The sequence below is a fragment of the Haemaphysalis longicornis genome, unplaced genomic scaffold (genome assembly GCF_048455015.1).
Source record: "Haemaphysalis longicornis isolate Haplotype H1 unplaced genomic scaffold, Haemaphysalis longicornis Haplotype H1 scaffold_1, whole genome shotgun sequence".
Lineage (NCBI taxonomy): Eukaryota > Metazoa > Arthropoda > Arachnida > Ixodida > Ixodidae > Haemaphysalis > Haemaphysalis longicornis.
The window spans coordinates 78492070-78515532 of NW_027526203.1; the positions used below are offsets into that span (position 1 = coordinate 78492070).

At 49.2% G+C, this 23463-nt stretch overlaps 1 protein-coding gene and 1 non-coding gene across 2 annotated transcripts in view; one reads left to right on the forward strand and one right to left on the reverse strand.

Moving 5' to 3' along the window:
• The window catches only part of LOC144177755 (salivary peroxidase/catechol oxidase-like), a 280303-nt gene that overhangs the window by 236268 nt on the left and 20572 nt on the right, over positions 1–23463 (forward strand). The window lies entirely within an intron of this gene.
• Trnag-ucc (transfer RNA glycine (anticodon UCC)) lies at positions 19526–19597 on the reverse strand. The gene has a single exon. It is a non-coding gene; the product is annotated as a tRNA-Gly (tRNA).

Here is a 23463-nt window from a genome sequence, read left to right on the forward strand (position 1 = left end):
ATATAACACAAATAAAAGCAAACCTTACGACGGGCATCGGCTCTCAGGCGGCTCGTCTTAAAAAAATTCTCATTACCGTGCACGCCTATAGTTGTGCTCCGCGTCGACAAAAGGTCCTTGCCCTGTAAGCACGTCGAGCGCGTAACAAAGACTGGTCGCCTACCCACTGACACATCCCAGCCGCTGAGTCGCCAGGGTCAGACGTGTGGAGAATGGAAACTTCGGCCAGTAGCTTTGAGCAGTCTAGTGTCCTCTTCCTATCTAGTGCCCTCATCCTATCTTTGACTGCGTTAGAACGGTGGTTTGGGCTAGTTGGTGCATACAAACTGAAATTGAAACTGCAGAAGGGTTTCCTGAAGGGCCAGTTGATACATTGTACTACGAAAAAAAAAACAGCGCAAAACACAGAACGAAGTAAACACAACTGTCTTTACTTCGGTCTGTCTTTTGCGCTGTTTTTTCTTCGTAGTGAAATTGAAAACAGCGCAAAAAAGTCTGACCAAGAAACAACGACACACCTTTAAAGAAAAAGGCACATAGTCCGTGTAATAATCTGCGTTAGAACGGTGTTTCGAGCTAATTGTAATTAAAAACAGCGCAAAAAAGACGGGAAAAGAAACGATGTGTCCTCGTTTCTGGTCCCGTCTTTTTTACGGTGTTTGTAATCTCAGTAAGTATCTTTTACCCATTTACTGACTTCCAGCTCCCTTCCGCTTCGGGCATTCCCATGGCGGTAATAGCGGACGTTAAAGTTTCAATAGCCCCGTTTACATTTACACGACGAGGACGCGTTGAGTCGAAATAAGCAGGTTTTTTGGACTTAACCAACCTCCTCATCCTTCCCCCATGTAAAAGCCAGCGGGTTGGGTCGGCGGACAACCGTCGTGTCGAGGCCAGTCGACCCGGAGGTAGGGGTAGGTCGGCTCGTTCGTCGGGCTGAGTCGGCGGGTCGCAAGGCGCACGATATCGTATTTGAGGTGTTCTAATGCGCCCCCAATCGTGACGCGCGGGTAAGTTCGCGCCGGAAAACTTGAAAAGAAATAATTTAACACTGACTCTACCGCGCAGATGAAAAGATACTACCGACCGTTCTACCGACCTGCGCATAGAAATATTGGTGACTTCATTTCTTTTCTTCAGACTCTCATTCAATGCGTTTACAAAAAAAAAGTATAATGTCATTTGCGGCGGAGACTTCAACATAAATATGATAGCTGCCAGCCCTGTAAAAGAATTTCGCAACCCGCCGCGGCGGCTCAGTGACTAAGGCGCTGCGCTGCTGACCACGAGGTCGCGGGTTCGATTTCCGGCCGCAGCGCCCGCTTTTCTGATGGATGCGAAAAGCAAAAAAAAGCCAGTGTGTACGAGATTTCACGCATGTTAAAGATCCCCAGGTGGTCAAAATTAATCCGGACCCTTCCACTACGGCCCGCCTCATCGCCTGCGTTTCGTCAGCGCGTTAAACCCTACAATCATGAAAAAGATACGGCATCACGTACCTGGAAGGAGCTCATTTTATTTGGCGTATGTAACAGTGGAAGACAAAAATAAATTGTGCTTCATAAGATTGCTTATCCGGCTACTGCTCGAAATAAACCTATAGCTGGCAGCATTGAAGCGGTGCGCGATTTCAAGTATCTTGATCTTCATAATTCTAGGCGTGACGGGCTAATTGCAGCAGCAGAAAAAAATGTGCAACAGCTGACCAAGGTATGCGGCATGCCACTGACGAATTAGTGCCCCGAAATTCACTCACGTGGTGTTGACGGTTTGTTTTTATTGGATAGAGTTGGATTTTGGGGGGACTTCGTGTCCATTCCACATGGCAATGCTGCTTGCCGCTTTTAAAGCCTATTTCTGGTTTGAGCCGTATTGTAACGCGCACATAAATATTAAGGGTACCTTTTAGCAAAATATGGTGCGCGTTATAATCGTGAAAATACGATAGCTCTTTTTCCGGCAACACCTCTTCTGCACTCACCTCGATTTTTCTTTGACGCGGGAGGGGCTGAGGTAGCTAACCCCGCCTGTCTTACATCGTCTTTAAGTATTATGGGGTGACCTACGCATTTGTTTAAGTCCCCTCCGGCCCAACTAGTCGGGAGAACACAATAGCGCGGAGAACAAAAAGAAATCCGTGAAAGGCTACGTCTGGGGAAACTTCATGCCTGGGCTTTCTTGCTTCAGGAGACGAACTCCCTCCCCCGCTTGCCTCAATTTACGGCGTATGCTGAGCCGTCCATTCCTGATCGGCGGTGCAGCTCAAGTTCTACTCCTCCGGGCAAGGCGGCCGTTTATGTCCTATCTCGGTTTCCTCAAAACCCCATCCCTCTAAACTCGTGGTGTACAGACTGGCAGGAAGTGGTGGCGGTAAAAGTGCAGCTCCCGCGTTGTGAGGTAATACTGGTGTCGTGCTACGTGCGCCCTTATAGTGGTCGTGCTCCCCGCTTGCGGCTAGGTTGGCTTACCCAACTACGGCGAGCTAACCCTGGGTGTCCCATTCTTGTGGCGGGGGACTTCAATGCTCCGCACTGCGACTGGGGATATCCGTCTTCAAGTGAGCGTGGTCGAGTGGTTTTGGAGCACTTCACCGATGCCAGCTTTACACTTTTGAATGACATTACTAGCCCAACACGCCGGTGTACCCACGTACGGATGCCCCCCTATTCACCTGACTTGTCGTGGTGGCTGGGTGCACAAACGGTATCCTGGCAACGTGAAGCTGACTGCTGGGGCAGCGACCATCACCCCATTCGCCTGGGCCTTATTCCAGAGTCGACGGGTCGCCTTCGTCGCCGTTGCACAGTGGTGAACTGGGACACCTTCCGTTCCACACTGAATGCATCCTTCTCGGAGCCCATCCCGGATCCCACCGCTCTTTTTCGGCGTGTCCTCATGGACTCCTCTCAACATACGTGGGTGGAGGAGTCCCGCCCAAAGCCTGATCTTCGGCTCCTGCAGCTTTGGGCTCAGCGCAAGCAAGCTGAATTAATTTCCGCACGGGATCCTTCGTCCCTACCAGCCAGGCTTCAGTATCAGCGCCTTACCGCTGCTGCCAGGCGGCACGAAAAAAGACTGTCGAGGCAGCGCTGGCTTGAGTGGTGCGCCTCTCTAGGCCCATCTTCCTCAACGGCGTCTGTCTGGCGCACGTTTCGCGCAATGGAATCGGGCAGTCGGCCTCCAGATGCAGCTGCCAGCGCTTGTATTGCGTCAAACAAGGACCCGGCACAATTCGCCCCTGACGTTGCTCGGGCCTTGTTTCCTGCATTTGACGTTGTGCCAGTTGCCATGCCGTCCCCGTTCCCCCTGCCTAACGGTGTTGGATTACGGCCTACTCATGAAGCCGTTTTGGGAATCCAGGCACCGTTCACAGTTGCTGAATTCCTGGCAGCGATCGATCACGCTAAACAGCGGACTGCTCCGGGTCCCGACGGCATAACTTACGAGGTGTACAAGAACATCGACGACCCAGCCCTCGTGCCGCTTTTGGACTCGGTTAATCAGGTGTGGCTCTCCGGTCAACTACCTGACTCTTGGCTTCGGGCGGATATTGTTCCCATTCCAAAGCCCGGGAAACCACCACATGTACTTCGGAACTTGCGCCCCATCGCCCTGACATCGACGCTGTGCAAGTTGTTAGAGCGAATGCTTGCAACACGGCTTCAGTGGTGGCTTGATACCTTTCAATGGTATCACCCGGCGCAAATTGGATTCAGGCCCTATCTCGGTACTGAGGATGGGTTGGAATACCTCTCATCTATGGTTTTAGTTGGAGGCCGATCCCGCCGTGTGAGATCTGTGCTCGCCATGGACATATGCAAGGCGTATGACAATGTTAGTCACGCTGCCATCCTACAAGTTCTACATGGCCTTCACCTTCCAGACAAAGTCTGCGATTTCGTCCGATACTTCCTTCAACACCGTTCTTTTTCCATCCGCATCAACGGAGCAAGTTTCGGTCTCTTTACACCAGTCCGAGGCGTACCACAAGGGTCTGTTTTGTCTCCGCTTCTTTTCAACATCGTCATGTTGCCGCTAGCTTGGCACCTTGCTTCAATCCGAGATCTATATTTCCTCATGTACGCGGATGACATTACGGTGTGGTCAGTGCATCCAGACCTGTCACGACAAGCTGAGTGTCTCCAGCAAGCACTAACAGACTGCCAGAGATGGTGCGAGTATGCGGGCCTCTCTCTCTCGCAAGAGAAAACTGCTTTACTTCCCGTGGCCAACGCTTGGGGCCGCCGCCTCCTTGCAGTGTCTCCCGTTTCACTGCAACTGAATGGGAACGACATACCCGTGGTTGACCGTCTTCGGGTCCTAGGACTAGAAATATCGGCATCAGGGTCAGCAGCTCAGTGGCTCCGATCTGCTAGGCAGAAAGCCGGACAGATGCTCCACCTCGTTCGCCGCATCGCTCAGAAGTCTGGCGGGGCCTGCTGGACTGTTGCCCGTCTCCTAGTGCGCGCCGTACTACAGCCACGGCTTGTGTATCAGGCCCAGTTCCAGCAAATGACGCAAGCGGACTGGGCTCGGCTTGAGGCCATCAACAGGGCCGCCATGCGCACCATTACTGGCCTCCCTCGCATAACACCAATCCCGCCGCTACAAGCCGAAGCCCAGCTAAACACCCTAGATGAGATCATCCATCAGCGTCGTTCCGCTCGCCTGCTAAAGCGTGGATATGTACCGGAGGCAGCGGCTCTCGCTGCGTATATGGGCCACGTTCCTGATACGATGCCAGCCTTTTCTGCGGCTAGACCGCCCTGGCTCTACCATCAGGTGACGGACAACAAGCCTCTGGCAAGGCTACATGTCCGAACCTCTGGCCTTCATCAACCTCCGGATGCAGCCCTCCTTCATGTCCGTCACTGGGCGCCTGCGACGCGGACACGAGTCATACAGGCTTTCGTGGACGCCGGGGCACATGACTGCCTCGTAACCACAGCCTTGGCTTGTCCCTCTCACCCAACCTTAAACCAGTGCTGCGCCTACGAGACCCTCCGACCTCTCCCAAGCCTGTTGGCAGAACTTACTGCAATTCGGGATGGTCTCCAAGCGCTCTCATCGACTGTAACTACCGGTGTGAAACTGGAAATTTACACGGACTCAACGACGGCGATACGTGATCTACGTCGCGTTGCGCGTAGCACCAGCATGTCGGCACGTATTCACGCGATCCTGGACACATACCCATGCCCTGTGCGTGTATTGTGGGTTCGCCGGGACATGCTTCCTGCCCACATAGCGGCGGATCGCGCCTGTCGCCGTATAGACCTACAAAGGCCGCTGCCACTTCTTCCGGTGTCCACCCGAGAAGAACTGCTGGTGGAAAAGGAGAACCTCCGCCGCGCCACGCGTGCTTTACTTCCACCGCGTGGAACCGACCTCCCCAGTGGGCTCGCTCGCTGGGAGGAGGTCCTGCTGCGGAGGCTTCGAGTTGGGGTGGCATTATCCCCAGCAGTGACCCACGCTTGGCCTGCCCGCTATCACGCACCGTTTGCGGACACCTGTCCCTTTTGTACGGTCCCTGCGTCTGAAGCCGACACGAGCCACCTTCTATGGACCTGCCCTGCCCTTCAAACCTCTCGCCTGCAACACCTCCGGGGCACAGGGCTCCATCCAGGGAGACCCCCTGATCTACAGCGGTGGATATGGGGGCCCCAGTACCGGTCTCTGTTGACGTTTCTGCGTGAAACCAATGTAATGTTGTATATATGACTGTTATGCCGTAAGGCAAACTCTCGCAAAAAAAAAAAAAAAAAAAAGCTTCAGCGATTTCTCCTCACGCCCTCGCTCCCACGTCAGCTCGGTTGGCGTGAAAACAAACACCATACAGGTAAACAAGCTAACCCCAGGAAACTATATTTAGTTGCCAGGCGATATTAATTAAGTGAGGTGCGGGAACTTAACGCATGCATTTTCCAGTCGAGCATTATATAAGTTTACATGCCATTAACACCTGGAGACACGGGTCTCAAAGGGAACGACGCGACACCAAACTCCCCTACCCAAAAAATATGGACAAGGTGCCCTCATCGTACGCCTAGCAACAAATTATTTTCCCGCGTCACACGGGGATCTCAATGCCGAAGCACCGCAAGCGCTGCTCAGAACACAAACCAACGTATACACGGTGTCCCAGCTATCATGCACCAAGATTTAAAAAAAGAGCAATTGCCTTACTCGAAGAAAACCTAGTGCATAATGTTTCTAGTGCAGTGTACTTGGGGTCAGTAATTTTTTCGTTAATGAGATTTAGATAATTATTTTAATTAATTATCTAACTAGACAAATACTGTCCTAATCATCAAGGTGTCAATCAGGCACTTGTGGGTACGGACGAGAGGAATCTAACTGCGGTATTTTCAGTGAAGAATTAATTGAGTACTCATTTATTCTGACTGATAAAGAAACCCCACAAAATATGAAAAATACCACGTGGCGGCGCTCCCACCTGTATCGTAAAGTAGCGCCCTCTAACAACGTTTCTCTTAGTTCAGAATGAAATAAATGAAAGAAAGAAAGAAAGAAAAAATCGCAAACGAGCGTTCGCTTTATCTGCCTCATCTGCCCCAGCGGAAGCAACGCGTCGCGTATAATGCTATTTCAAAATGAGGTGTGATAGCGGTTATCTTAGCGTAGGTGGAGTGCACGGATGGTTCGTTTTTTCGCCTCAGAACCTGTCCCAACAAAAAAGAATTGACAAAATCAGCTCGAAAGTTTAAAGGGGCGTTTTGCATTGCCCCAGTCGCAATGCCAACATGATCCTTGCCTTGGGAGCGGCAAATGGCAATAAGAGAAAGGCCTCAAAGATTTATCAGTCGTCGAAGTTTGGCGGGAAACCCAACGCATCGGCCATCATCAGAAATTATTAAATCTTGAGACAAACCGGCTCTTTTCAACAACAGCGGCAGAGGACGCCGTCTGTTAGTACAAGCCTACGCACGGATATTCTTGCATTTATGTCTGCAAACCCTCAGGCTAGCGTGCGAGACGTGGCCGCCCAGGCACCAATTTCCAAGTCGACAGTCTGGAGGATTCTGAAGGACTCGGACTTTCACCCGTACCACGTTAGCCTGGACCAATGCTTGGGAAACAGGTACTTTCAGAATCGTCTGCATTTTTCAAATTGGATTCTCACAAACTCTGAAGAGTCACCAGACTTTCTTAGCAACGTAATGTGGACAGATGAAGCCAATTTTTGCAGAAACGGCCAGGTAAATCTACACAATGCACACCATTGGAGCGACTCCAATCCACACTGGGTAAAGCGCCCTCGGCACCAGTACCAGTGGTCATTTAATGTGTGGTGCGGAATTTACGCCGGTACTATAATAGGCCCAATCTTCTTCGACCAGACGTTGACAGGACAGCGGTACGTGAACGAAATCCTGGAAGGAACGGCTGATCGCTGCCTCGGCGAAGTCCCGCTGTCACGTCTTCCACTGATGTGGTATCAGAAAGTCGGGGCGCCAGCACACAGCAGCAGTCGAGCACGAAACTGGCTTGATGCGACTTTCCAAGCACAATGGATTGGACGGCACGGACCTGTAAATTGGCCGGCTAGGTCACCCGACCTTTCTCCAATGGATTTCTTTCTTTGGGGCTATGTGAAAGATCGTGTTTACACGACCGAGACGAAGACATCTGATGAGCTCAAGGCCAAGATAACGGATGTCTGCAGCACAATTCCTCCGTCCATCATCAAGAAGGCCACTGAAGATGGGATTAAGCGGGCTCAGTACTGCGTAGCTGCAGAAGGAGACCTGTTCGAACACGCCCTCTAGGAGGTAACGAACGACAACTAGTGCACACGAATGCACCAGTTATTAAAAAACGCTAAAATCTGATGCATTGCTTTGTTTTGTGCAGGCCTCCTTATGGCCAAATCGGCACGTTTTTACGTGGTATGCATTAAATTTATTCAACACAATGTTTTAGCCGTTTCTCTAGAGTGTACGTGGGTGGATTCCCCGTCTGTTTATTTTGTTTTATTTTTGTCGTAAAAGTGTTTTACAGCACGCATACCCGAAAAATAAGGCCCTCATTGTAATTTGGCTTTGGGCTGAAGCATGTTACTGCCACGAAATATTAGCGCGCGTGCACTCTTTCTATGGGGTGGGAGCAGAGCGGGATAAATATTGTATGTCTATTTCATTGCTTTTCGCGTTTCCACTTTGGTTACAGCAGCGCGTCGACTGCTTTAGCGAGGGCCTTTTTTTATCAAGAGGATCGCGGCCGTAAGAAAGAGAAGAGCGGTGCATAATTGATAGGAACAAACCGCTCCTAAGCCGCCAAAACTTGGTGTTGCTGCACCTTCCATGCCACTATCAAGGGGATGCGCTGTCCTTTCGGGCATGTGACAGGCAAAGCAGTTGCTTTCAATTAGCTAGTTCGAGGGCGCTACTTTACGATGCAGGTGGGAGCGCCGTCACGTGGTATTTTTCATATTTCGCGGGGTTTCTTTATCAGTCAGAATAAATGAGTACGCAATTAGTTTGTCGCTGAAAATACCGCAGTTAGATTCCTCTCCTCCGTACCCACAAGTGCCTCATTGACACCTTGATGATTAGGAAAGTATTTGTCGAGTTGGATAATTAATTAAAATTAATTATCTAAACCTCATTAACGAAAAAATTACTGCCCACTAGTACACTGCACTAGGAACATTATGCACTAGGTTTCCTTCGAGTAAGGCAATCGCTCTTTTTTAAATGCAGAGCATTTCAGTAACTCACGATGTCACCCGCGTTGGCGTCCGTAGTCCGCACGCTCACTGCGCATGCGCGTCGAGTCGAGGCGATAGCGAACACTCTCTCGCGAGGTGCATTGGATTGGATTCGAACACTCTCTCGCGAGGGGCATTAGATTGGATTGGATTGGATTGGATTGGATTGGATTGGCTTGGATTGAATTGGATTGGATTGGATTAAAGTGGATTGTGTTGGATTGTGTTGCGTCATAGCCGCGGCACGTTGCGTCATAGCCGAGGCAGACGCGCTGGGGCCGGCGCATGTGCAGTACTCTCTCTTCCGCGGTTTCCTCTCCTTCGGGCGCGCTGCGCATATAACCGGTGTGCCGTTCTCCGGCGAAGGAACATCCGCGCTTGGCTCAAATACCTAGAGTCCACGCCGCTTTACAAGTACGCCGACGTCGTCGACTGGGACCGGCTTACGCACTCCCCTCAACGTATATAAGCGGTGGAGCGCGCGTTCGGAATTCAGTCAAGGGCGTCTTTGCTTGGCTTTCGCTTGACGTAACGCTTTGCTTGACTCGAAAAGATGCGACGCATTTACTCGAGTTCCCCCCGTGGGAAGATGCGGGCGGCTTTCTCTTTTTCACCTATTTTCTTTTTCCCACGTTCAGGATAGCAAATTCGGTTCTAGCGAGGTCAACTTTCCCGCCTTTCTTCTACATCCTTCGTTCCCGGTTTTGTATATGAGTGTGGGTGTTTTCCGGTATTGAGCAAAGTTTGAAGATAATGTCACAATTTTCCTACCACACAGGCCACCCATTTAGATGTGTGATATACAGGGTGTCCCAGCTATCATGCACCAAGGTTTAAAAAAAGAGCGATTGCCTTACTCGAAGGAAACATAGTGCATAATGTTGCTAGTGCAGTGTACTAGTGGGCAGTAATTTTTTTAAACCTTGGTGCATGATAGCTGGGACACCCTGTATATCACACATCTATAGTTCATCTCACAAGCTAGCTGCAGCACTGTGGAGGCTACATTGTTGTCCCCCTCAGGGCGCCTAACTCACCACGAAGGAAGCGACAAAAGGCGCCGGGGCCGTGCGGTGCCACTTGCCGAGAGGGGAGAAGGGAGTGTCCTTTCAGGACCCCCTTCACGGCGGATTAGGCGCCCTCAGTGGGCGCACTATTGATAACAATGTAGCCTCCACAGTGCTGCAGCTAGCTTGTGAGATGAACTATAAATGGGTGGCCTGTGTGGTAGGAAAATTGTGACATTATCTTCAAACTGTGCTCAATACCGGAAAACACCCACACTCATATACAAAACCGGGAACGAAGGATGTAGAAGAAAGGCAGGAAAGTTGACCTCGCTAGAACCGAATTTGCTATCCTGAACTTGGGAAAAAGAAAATAGGTGAAAAAGAGAAAGCCGCCCGCATCTTCCCACGGGGGGAACTCGAGTAAATGCGTCGCATCTACTCGAGTCAAGCAAAGCGTTACGTCAAGCGAAAGCCAAGCAAAGACGCCCTTGACTGAATTCCGAACGCGCGCTCCACCGCTTATATACGTTGAGGGGAGTGCGTAAGCCGGTCCCAGTCGACGACGTCGGCGTACTTGTAAAGCGGCGTGGACTCTAGCTATTTGAGCCAAGCGCGGATGTTGCTTCGCCGGAGAACGGCACACCGGTTATATGCGCAGCGCGCCCGAAGGAGAGGAAACCGCGGGAGAGAGAGTACTGCACATGCGCCGGCCCCAGCGCGTCTGCCTCGGCTATGACGCAACGTGCCGCGGCTATGACGCAACACAATCCAACACAATCCACTTTAATCCAATCCAATCCAAATCCAATCCAATTCAATCCAAGCCAATCCAATCCAATCCAATCCAATCCAATGCCCCTCGCGAGAGAGTGTTCGAATCCAATGCAATGCACCTCGCGAGAGAGTGTTCGCTATCGCCTCGACTCGACGCGCATGCGCAGTGAGCGTGCGGACTACGGACGCCAACGCGGGTGACATCGTGAGTTACTGAAATGCTCTGCATTTAAAAGCAATGAATGAAGGAAAGTTGGAGCTGGCCGTACGCCCCGCGATGAAGCACTAAACGTTGAAGCTCACTGATTGTCTTTGAAGTCTTTGAGTTTATAGTATGGTGTTTACGTGCGTCACCCGTAGGAAATGTAAAAATTTTTTGTCGCCTTCTGAGCTGATGACAGAAGACCAGCGACATAGAAACTTTTCCTCCGAGAATGGCCGCCAAGAGTCCAGAATCCCTAGTGCTGACGACAGCTTCTTTCAGGCAAGTAGCGTGGGCATTCGCATAACACGTGGCACATCATCTACGGCGTGCCGCGCATTTCATACTCATCACTTGCTGCATTTCCTATGAAGTATGAGTAAGCATTTGTGAATGCCACCCGCAGCTCCAGACGGCAAACAGTTGCGTCACGCCGTGGGAAGCTTAGCGAAAAGGGAAGTGGCAGGTGCAGGTCAGGGGAAGCAATACGTTACTAGGTAAATGCTTCTTGGGACAGTTGAGGCACTCTTATTACCCGGGAATGTTTGCGGATGGCCCTAGCTGCCAGGCACCTCCCGAACAGCTACTGACTGATATAAGATTGGAGTACAATCATGCTGCCCAGACGGGTAATGATGTCAGCCTGCAGTGGCTTCCCAGTGACCGCAGCATTGTCGGCAATGAAAATGCGAAAGCTGCCGCCCGTGTACAGCGATGACTGTACACATTCCAATGTCTAGTACAAAACCTGGTGATGCCCGAAGATATCCTCTGGGTGAACACCTCAAACATTACATATTCCACTAGTATCGACACATAGCAGGCAGCTCTAACTAGCTTGTAACTTCATGAGCAGCGTCAGCTGTTTTTGGGACCCGGTTTTGGGGGTAACACCCTTGAAATATACCATCTTTTCAGTCCCTTTAACCAACCTTCAACTAAATATTATTCAGAAAAGATATTTTTCTCTATGTATATATGTACATGTATATATATCAGAGGTCGGCGAACTCACTCATGAGTCCACTCACTCAGACTCATTCCGACTCACTCTGAGTTTGAGTGAGCGCGAGGCTAAATGGCATGGTGAGTGTGAGCTTGAGTGAGTTTGAACCGAGTGAGCCCGACTGAGTTTGAGTCCGATTGAGTTTGAGTACGCCTGAGACCTAGTGAATTCTGAGTTCATTTTGAGTTCTGAGTACATTTTGAGTTTTGAGTACATTTTGAGTTTGAGTCCATTTTGAGTTCTGAATACATTTAGAGATTGAGTCCATTTTGAGGTCTCAGTACATTTTGAGTTTGAGTTCATTTTGAGTTCTGAGTACATTTTGAGTTTGAGTACATTTTGAGTTTGAGTACATATTGAGTTTTGAGTGCATATTGAGTTTTGAGTACATTTTGAGTTTTGAGTCCATTTGAGTTTGAGTACGTATGAGTAGCCTAGCAGGGAGCTATGGTTGGCTGTTAAGTTTCATGCGTCGCTCTGGGCTCGGAATTCAGGTAACCTGCGTGTACGGCACCATTCGCGATCCGCACCATTCGGAGGGAGGGGTGTATGATTTTTTTTTTTTTTTTAGTTTCATATTGAATTTTCATCACCCTAAGCAATTGCAGTATGCCAAGTTTTCGCGGCTGGGTGCGTGAGTGATAATTGACTGGTGAGGTCATAAAAAAAGGTTGCCTTAACTTTTCCTCCTGATGGATTCACTAAGACGGTGGGAAAGGGTGGTGGGAAAGCACACGGCGGCGCTTGCTTGCTGGCTGTTCGCCTGCTACTGTTAACGGCTTGATATACTAGGGATCGCAAAGGAAGAGGTGAGAGCTGGGGGGAAAAGGGGACGGGAGCAGTCCCTTCTGCTGCTTCAAATGAGTTAGCTGAATTGACTGGGCAACGGCCCTTCAGACAGAATAATGACGGCATTAGATTGGTTGAAAAGTCAAATTGATGACGCTAAGGCGTGTAAGGTATCAAATGAAAGGTCCCGATTAACGGAATCACGCGAGGTCAATTAAAAAAATACTTCCTGTGCATAGTAGCCAGGCAGTCATAATAAGTCATACATTGGGTTAAAAATCAAAATGATGCCGCGAGGGCGTGTGGGGAATCATATTCCAGGTCTGGATAAGGTAAATAACGTGGGACAAAAACACGTTAGAGTAGTATCATGAGCTTGTCATGGTTAGTCATAGATTAGGTTAAAATTCAAATTAATAGTGCTACGGCGTGAGGCGTATGAAATTAAAGGTCTCGATGAGTGGAGTCACGTGGGACAAATGCAAAAAGGCTCCCTGAATATTTCATGAATTAGTCATGGTGGCTAATAAATTGGGTTAAAATTCAAAATTACGCAACTAGGGTGTGCGGGGCATCAAATTGAAGTTTGCGATGAAGGAAATCACCTGGGACAACAATGCGGTATGCTTATATCATGACATAGTCATGCTTAGTCATTGTTTGGGTTAACATTAAAATTGATGCCACTAGGATGCCACTAGAATCACACGGGGTAAATAAAAAATGCTTTCTGATTGTAGTTATCAGGCATTTTATAATGAGTCATATATTGGGTTAAAATTCAAAATGACGCTGCGAGGGCAGGTGGGGAATCAAATTCAAGGTATCGATGTGGGTAATCATTCGGGGCAAATATGAGCTATGGTTATATCATGACGTAGTCATGGTTAATTGTAGATTCGGTTAAAATTTCAGTTCATTACGCTAGCGCGTGTGGCGTATCAAGTTAAAGGTCTCAATGAGGGTAATCACGTGCTTCCTGATTATTATCATGACATACTCAAGTTGGGTCATAAATTAGGTTAAAATTCAGAATGACGCCACTGGATGTGCGGGGCATCAAATTGAAGGTTCAGATGAGGGCAATCACGTGGGACAAAAATGCGGTATGGCTATATCATGAGATAGTGATGGTTAGACATTGATTGGTTTTACATTCAAATTGATTCCTCGAGGATGTGATGGGTATCAAATTAATGGTCTTGATGAGCGGAATCACAGTGGAAAAATACAAAAATGCTTCCTGGTTATACCCGTGAGATAGTAATGGCGAGTCTTATATTTGGTTAAAATTAGAAGTGACCCCGCTAGGGCGTGTAAGGGATCAAATGTACGGTGTTGGCGAGGGGAATCATGTGGTACAAAAAAAAGCCTTCGTGGTTTTAATCATGAGATAGTCATTATGAGTCATACATTGGGTTAAATTCAAGGTAAGGCCGCTAAAGTATGTGGGGTGTGAAATCGAAGGTTTGAGTTAGGGGAATCAAGTTGGACATTTAAATAATCCGTCTTTGTTACAGTCATGAGTCATGGTTAGTTTGACCGGTATGAATTCCTTATGATCCTGCTAGGGTGTGTGGGTTATCAAATTAAAGGTCTCGTCGAGGGGGATCACGTGGGACAAATATAAAAATGATTTCTGGTTATAGTTATGAGGGTATAGCAAAAGGTGTCTTTCTTTTATGGCTGGGTTGGGTTTAACCAAAATTCCTTGCCAACCCCTAAGGCAGTTGTGCTATATACATGCGAAGGCTTGTCCAGAGATGTCCATCAATGCGGTATATAGTAATAAAAATATTGGCGTCTAATTGCTGAATCACCGAGGCAGGATGGCATGGGGTAAAAACAAAAGCTATACCAAGCTCTCGACCTTAAATCACCAGACTCAAAAACTCTCTGCTAATAACTGCCATTCAAACGTTACTTCCTCCATTTCCCCGTGTCCCAACAAACAAGCAAATCCTTCGACACATCTGGTGTCGTGGAAATTGTGGACGACCATAGGTTACAGGGGGCATCAGAGCTTATCAGAAAGGCGAATTTCACATTTGTTTATGAATAAGCCTTGCGGCCGCGTTTCATTTCCGTAATTTCCTTCCCACAGTGTACCAGCGTGCACTCGAATCCAGAATTGGCCAATTATATGTGAGACATTAACTCCTTGCTAGAGTGTAGGAGCTAGAGAGGCAACAGAGCCAACAAGACATAAACAGACATTGCGACAGAAGGAAAACACTTCAGAAAAATAAGCAAGCGCAGTTTGTGTGTGCGCGCGAACTGATTTTATTACAATAAGAAATCAGCGCAAGATATCAAAACTAGCACATGATAACAATGCAAAGGAAAAGAATTAACTCGGGCTCTGCAGTTCTCCAATGACTACATGTCAAACACAATGAAAGAAGAGATGACTGACGACACACACACACACACACACACACACACACACACACACACACACACACACACACACACACACACACACACACACACACGCACACACACACACACACACACACACACACACACACACACACACACACACACACACACACACACACACACACACACACACACACACACACACACACACACACACACACACACACGCACGCGGCGCACGCGCCCTCCCACCCGCACACGCACACGCGTGTATGCTGGAAGTTAAGAGCTGGGTACGGTGGCGGTAATTGCTTACAACAATAGCGTGGTGCTTTTCCGAGCTATGAGAGCTCAGCCCACCTAGCCAATGCTTATAAAAACTAATACAAGTGCCTCAGCAAGCAACGAGTAACTTTTCTGTTTGTCCCACGTGATTTCCCTACTTGAGACCCTCAGTTTGATACCCCACATTTTTTAGCGCCACATCTTTCTGAATTTTAACCCAATCTGAGACGATCCATCACAAAAAAAAGAAAGAAAAACAGAAAGAAAGGAAAAAGGTTTTGGAAAATGGCTTAGGTACCCACCAAAGACGATAATTTCCCAAAACTCTCATTAATGCCAGAGGATGCGGATTTGAACTTGTAAATGAGGTACCTTGACGCGGATTAGTCGATCATGGTGAGAGCGAAACCCAGATTGTAATATCGTGGCTCTGAGGTGGTCAAAAGAGTGCCCAGGAAGGTTAACGTGTTTTGACAAATGGAGAGATGGCAGAGTTTGGAATGTGACTTGTGATTATTAAACCTAGTTCTGAACGACTTTTGTGTTTGCCCGATGTATTGTAGGTGGCACACCCAACACTCGAGCAAATATACCACATTGGAACTATCACAGTTCAGGTTTCCTCCGATTTGTAGACGAAAGTCAGAGGCTGAACTGACCGCGGTATCCGTTGTGGACTTGTGCGTGCATATTGGACATCGAGGCTTGATGGATGAAGTTTTTTTGATGGATGAAGTTGTATATTGCTGGGCTTTTTAGAAAAGAATTTGTCGTCATGTATAGTGCCACATGTATAATGCCCTCCCTTCCCTGTTCTCTCGCCCCAACCAGCCAATGTTGTTAACAAGGGTGCACTGCAGCACACCCTCTGCACTTATATAAGCTTGCGTGCTCCTGCGTTGTATGTTACTTAAGATGATGACTGGTCCTCTAGTCGAAACATCAGTAAACCACTTTTTTTGTTTTTGATCGTGCGTCCACCATTTTCTCATATATATATATATATATATATATATATATATATATATATATATATATATATATATATATATATATATATATATATATATATATATATATATATATTATCACCAGCCTATCTACGCCCACTGCAGGGCGAAGGCCTCTCCCATGATTCTCCGATTATCTCGGTCCTGTGCCAACTGTGACCAATTTATCCCCGCAAACTTCTTGATCTCATCTGCCCATCTAACTTTCTGCCGCCCCCTACAACGCTTGCCTTCTCTAGGGATCCACTCTGTTACCCTTAATGACCAGCGGTTATCTTGCCTTCGCATTACATGCCCTGCCCACGTGCATTTCTTCTTCTTAATTTCTACTAATATGTCTTTAACACCAGTTTGCTCCCTGACACACTCCGCTCTCTCCTTGTCCCTTAATGTTACACCTATCATTTTCCGCTCCATTGCCCGCTGAGTCGTTCTCAATTTAAGTTGAACCCTCTTAGTGAGCCTCCAAATTTCTGCCCCGTAGGTGAGTACCGGTAAGATGCAGGTGTCATACACTTTCTTCTTCAGCAACAATGGTAGGCGGCTATTCATTATCTCAGAATGTCAACCATATGCACCCCACCCCATTCTGATCCTTCTAATTATCTCTGCCTCATGGTTGGGATCTGGGGTCACAACTTGGCCTAAGTAGATATATTCGCTTACCACTTCCACTGCCTCGCCACCTATCTTAAAGTGCTGTGCTGTCCCGAGGTTATTGATCATTACTTTAGTTTTCTGCATATTAATTTTCAGGCCCACGGTTCTACTCTGTTCACCCAGTGCGGAAAGCATGCTTTGCAATTCGTCCCCCGAGTTACTTAGCAAGGCAACGTCATCATCAAATCTGAGGTTACTGAGGTATTCTCCATTAACCCTTACTCCCACCTGTTCCCAATCCAACGTTCTGAACACTTCTTGTAAGCATGCTGTGAATAACATTGGAGAGATTGTGTCTCCTTGTCTGACACCCTTCCTTATAGGTATTTTACTGCTCTCCCTATGGACGATGATGGTAGCTGTAGACCCATTGTAGATATCCTCTAGTATTCTTAAATAATGCTCATCTACCCCCTGGTTCCGTAATGCCTGAATGACTGCTAGGGTTTCGACCAAGTCAAATGCTTTCTCGTAATCTATGAAGGCTATATATAGGGGTTCAGTATACTCAGCGCACTTCTCTATCACCTGATTGATCGTGTGAATATGGTCCATTGTTGAATAACCTTTACGGAACCCTGCTTGTTCTTTAGGTTGACTGAAATCTAAGGTTGCAGAGATTCGGTTAGCGATTACCTTGTAGACGACTGACAGTAAGCTGATCGGCCTGTAATTCTTCAAGTCCTTCATGTCGCCTTTCATATGGATTAGGATGATGTTCGCGTTCTTCCAAGATTCGGGTACCATTGCGGTCATTAGGCATTGCGTATACAGGTTTGCCAGTTTTTCAAGTACAATTTCTCCACCATCCTTCAAGAGGTCTGCTGTTATCTGATCCTCACCAGGTGCTTTGCCCCCTTTCATTTCTTTCAAAGCCTTCCTTACTTCTTTTGTCGTTACTGGTGGGATGTCTATCTCCTCTGAACTACTGTCTCGTTCGGCATTATCCTGTATGTGCCGGCTACTGTACAGATCCCTATAGAACTCCTCGGCCACTGTGACTATTTTATCCCTATTTGCGATGACATTGCCTTGCTTATCCTTAAGTGCATACATCTGATTTTTCCCCACGCCAAGACGTCTCTTCACTGCTTTCAGGCTACCTCCATTCTTTACAGCGTATTCGATCCTCTCCATATTATACTTCCTTATGTCAGCTGTATTACGCTTATTGATTAACTTCGAGATCTCGGCTAGTTCTATTCTGTCAGCTGCGGTAGAGATTCTCATAGTTTGCCGTTTCCTGATTAGATCTTTCGTCTCCTGTGAAAGTTTGCCAGTATCCTGTCTAGCCATAGTGCCCCCGACTTCTACTGCACACTCCGTGATGAGGCGTGTAAGGTTGTCGCTGGCTTCCTGGGTCGTAGGCTCGGCTTCCTCGTTAAGGGCGGAATATCGGTTCTGCAGCGCGATCCTGAATTCTTCTACTTAACGTCTTACTGTTAGTTCGTTTATCGGCTTCTTTCTTACTAGCTTGTTGCGTCCCTCCTCAAATTTAGCCTAATTCGAGATCTTACCATACGGTGGTCAGTACACCTTACTCTTCCGAGCACTTCCACATCCTGCACGGCGCCAGGGTTATCGCATAATATGAGGTCTATTTCATTTCTGTGCTCCCCATTCGGGCTCCTCCAGGTCCACTTTCGACTCTCCCGTTTACAGAAGAAGGTATTCATTATGAGTAGGTTATTCCGTTCTGCAAACTCAACTAGTAGGTCCCCCCCTGCTATTTCTACATCCCAGACCATAGTTTCCAACTGCCTTGTCTCCAGCCTGATTCTTGCCTACTTTGGCATTGAAGTCCCCCATAACTACGGTATACTGTGTTTTTACTTTAGCCATTGCCGATTCCACATCTCCATAGAAGCGTTCCACTACTTGGTCGTCGTGGCTAGATGTGGGCGCGTAGCCCTGCACCACCTTGAGCTTGTACCTCTTATTGAGCCTAATTACAAGACCTGCTGCCCTTTCGTTAATGCTATAATATTCGTCTATGTTGCCAGTTATGCTTTTATTGACTAGAAATCCCACTCCCAGTTCTCTTCTGTCCTCTAGACCACGGTAACATACGACGTGTCCATTTTTCAGCACCGTAAAGGCTTCGCCTGCCCTCCTAACCTCGCTAATCCCTATTGCATCCCATTTAATGCCCTCTAATTCCTCGAACAACACCTCGAGACTTGCTTCGCTACATAAGGTTCGCGCGTTAAACGTTGCCAGGTTCAGATTCCATTGGCGGCCTGTCCGGATCCAGGTATTCTTAGCCCCCTCTGCTGCGTCACAGGTCTGACCGCCGCCGTGGTCAGTTGCTTTGTAGCCGCTGGGGACTGAGGGCCGAGGGTTAATTGGCGTATTCATGGGAGGTTGTGGCCGTTACTACGCCAGTGTGGCCAATCCTGCTCTCTCTCTCTCTCTATATATATATATATATATATGTATGTATATATGAGGAAAGCAAGTTCTCTTTGCTGAAACGTAGGCCACAATCGTGCTTTTACCTTGTTCGAAGTTTTTCTTCTCGTATGTATATATATATATATATATACAGGAAGAAATGCCGGCAGTCTACAACGCCAAAGAAGGCATAGGGGAATGGTTAGAGTATTTTTACCGTTAGTGACGTTACATTATTATTTTTTATTATTATTAATTACGTGACAAAGAAAGAAAAACACGCGCCCAGAGTGGGGACCGAACCCACGCCTTTCGATTGGATCTCGAATGCCTTACCAATTCGGCTATCTGGGCGACTGTGTGTTCCTTCACTTTCTGGGGTATTTATATTTACTACAAGTACATCTGACGCTTGAGGGTGGTAGCCAGCGCCACTCAGACTACACGGGGAGAAGGGGACCTTCTTTTCAACCTCCGGGGCGTGATGCGAACGTCTACAGCCTGTCATAAGCGGGTAACTGGCGGGAAACACTCTTATGCTACCTTGGCATCAAGGCTGCCAGAATCGCGGCCATCGCTAAGCTTTCGCACGATAATAGCGTTTGGAAATGAGAGGCTCGTTAAGAAATACAGGAAGAAATGCCGGCAGTCTACAACGTCAAAGAAGGCATAGGGGAACGGTTAGCGTATTTTTTACCGTTAGTGACGTTACATTATTATTTTTTTTATTATTAATTACGGGAGAAAGAAAGAAAAACACGCGCCCAGAGTAACCCACGCCTTTCGATTAGATCTCGAATGCCTTACCAATTCGGCTATCTTCGGCTACCATATTTTCTTAACGAGTCCCTAATTTCCAAACGCTATATCTATATATCTATATATATATATATATATATATATATATATATATATATATATATATATATATATATATATATATATATATATATATATATATATATATTTTTCACCACTTTCTCACTCAAAAAATTCTTCATCTGTTGCTATGACCCACCACAACCTCCCCTTTGCTTTCCGAGGTTTTCTTGAGTGCCAACCCATATTTTCTGTCTTATTTTCACCAAACCCCCCCCCCCCCCCCCCGAGACCCCCCACCCCCGTCAGAAAGAAAGTGGTGAAAGAATGCCCGCCGGGGGTGATATCCGAACCCACGACCTCCAGAATACCGGTCTGGTGCGATGAACACTACGCTACCGGCGGGGCTGTTTCCCCACCCCTTTTTCGGGTATTTATGTTACGGTATACCTTTGTTTCCTGCATTTGGGGGTGGTAGCTAGCGCCATACCAGCTATTCGGGGTGAAGGGGACCTTCTTTTTAACCCCCGGGCCGTGACTCAAGTGTCTACCACATGTCGAGAGTGGTCGACCACTCTCGACCAGACGACGCTGATAAAAAGTCCCAGCCCTAAATGATTTGATTAATATACAGAGTCAACACTGCACACTGAATGTAATGTAGGGGCCCGTCTATGGTAACCCGCTCTTTACAGTAGCTAGAAGGCCGAATCGCATCACCATTTTCCCTAGACAAAGACGGCCCCCTGTAAGGAGTTCTTTACTTTTAAAGCGCTAATAACTGAAACACTGGACCCCGTATTAACAAGGGCATGAACACGCAAACGTTCCACTTCCCCTAATAATAGATTTCGCGGACGTTCCGGAGGACGTATGGTATCTTCGAGCAATGAAGTTTCCACTCTGAAAACTGCATGAGCTAGTTGTCCGAAGGGTAGTCATTGGGAAGCGAGGCACAACGAAAAGCTGACAGCGAGATACGGTACGGCGAACGCGATCAACGTCGTGCTGAAGTTTGTGGGCTCGATGGTCCCTTGCGGGCCTAAGTGGGGTTCAGGGTGTTTCCCCACGCCCGGAAATGACCCACCCAAAATGCCCCAGAGAGGTTCGCGGCGTCCACGTGGGAGACGCCGCGACGGGTCCGACTCACCGACAAAGGCGACGACAGGCTCCGAAGGGCCAGGGCGAACCAGGTAGTTTATTGGCCGAGTGGTACAGTGCATAATAACGCCAAGACAGGGTTGTATCGACGCGCTTCCTGAGACCTCACCCAAACGGGCGACCATGGCCGAGGTTGCACGTGGTCAACTCGCAAGGTAGGGGTAGGCCTACCCTGCGCGGGCGAGCAGGGCCAAAAGCAGGCCCCCGGCCGAACGGCGCGGCGGGGAGGAGATGAGCCAAACTGGGACAGGCAGCGCCCCGCTTATCCGACTCGGATCTCCTCCATTCGCCATCTCCCCTATCTGTGGGGTTTGAGCAAGAGAGAGCGCGAAGCGCACGCTCCGTGCTTATAAGGAGCCGGGGAGAGGAGGCATGTTCCCGGGCGAGGAGCGACAGCGGTGGCGGGACAGTTGGTGCCCGCCGGCGCGTCGACCCGCGAGGCGTCGTCACATACAGCGCGGGAAAGCGCGCTCGTTTGAAGGTCGGACCATCTCGATAGTCCAGGCGCAGCACCTACCCTACGAGGTCACAACGGATCCCCAGCCCAAGGAGTCCGCGAATTTACGCACGTTGGAGTCCACTCCGATACACACACGCCCACATTTCGAAGACACGCCGTTCCAGAGTTCGACACAGCGCCAGAGTGGTCGGCACGAGCAGGCGCCGTCTAGATGCCTCGCCAGGACACCGGAGAGCCACCCCCAAGCCGCGGGGTAGGTTCACGCCGGCCTCTCGAGCAACAGGCTCGAGGGTTGAAGCCGCCAGGCGTAGGTCGACCAGCTGCAGCAGGAGAGGGCCACCGGAAGTGGGAGGCAGCCGCAGCTGCAGGGTGCCGTACCGGCTGAACGTCCCGAAGAAGCAGCCAGGGTGCACTCCGTGGAGGCGCCAAGGAGCAGCCACAGGGAGTGCCCCGAGAAAGCGCCGGAGCATCCGAGTTCACAAGATGTGCCAACGCCCTGGCGAGTGGTGACGTTGAAGCCGCCGGTCGATGCAGGCTGACGTGTGGCAAGGACCGTGTACGGTGCGGCCACTGAAGCTGAAGAAAACCGGGCTGGGGACCGAGCCGAGTTCTGCAAATGGGAGACGAAAGGCGAGTTCTGCAAATGGGAGACGAAAGGCGAAACCCAAAACTACCTGCCGGGAACAGCGATAGGGGCGCGCAAAGGCTCGCGCCAAAAGTGGCCGTAACGCCGTTGGCGCGACAAACTGGAGAGGGCTAACGGCTTCGTAGCGCGTAACAGCGGTCGCATGGATGGTAACCGGCATTCCCCGTTTCGCTTTTGTCGGCGGCCATCCTGCCCCCCCCTCCAAACCGTCACTATCGGCGACGAAGGCACGGGGAAAGAATACTAGAACGAAGTGCGTGAGGCCATCGCCCCCTGTATTTACAGTAGGCGATGGTGAGGCTAGCGTCGTTCCCTAGGCCGCCGATTGAGTGGCTTGCCCTTCCCTCGCGGAGTCTCTCCGACATTCGACATGAGAGAGGGTCTACCTGCCGTGTCACGCCGGCTTATTGGGCCCGCCGCCTGACGTGACGCCCGTCCGCCCGCTACTGAGACGCGCGGGCAAGTTCGGTGCCGAGCCGGGAGTCGAAAAAACAGCGTCGCTAAGCCTGACCTTTCCGTGGCTGCGGTGACGGCGCTCGCCCGGGTTAGGTGTAGCGATCTGATTGATTGATTGATTGATTGTAGGGTTTAACGAGCTGACGCAACACAGGCGATGAGGCGCGCCGTAATGGAGGGCTCCGGAATAATTTTGACCACCTGGGGATCTTTAACGTGCGCCGAAATCTCGTACACACGGGCGTCTTTGCTGATCACCTCCATCAGAAAAGCGGCCGCCGCGGCCGGGAATCGAAACCGCGACTGTTCAGCAGCGCAACGCGTTAGCCACTGAGCCACCGCGGCGGGTCGTAGCGATCTGGCGCTCGATCGGGTTGGTCATGGGGTGTAAACGTAGCCCCGCGCCAACGCTCCGCTCATACGTGAGGACACATGATCAGGGCTGCGGAAAAAGCCAAACGGGTGAATATCGAAGTCCTTTGTCCTCATCGCGCGTGGCTACAATTTCCGCAGGGCGAAAATGTCGCCCATCAACGAAGCAAACAGCGGCAGCCCGAAAGGAACCGACGACTGTACGTCCAACGAGATGGAGTCCCAGAGTGTAGGCCGTAGTTTGCGCCTATCGATTGGCTGCATGAAGTCGGATAGCATGTGGGATCCGGACTTCGCGCTGTGGCA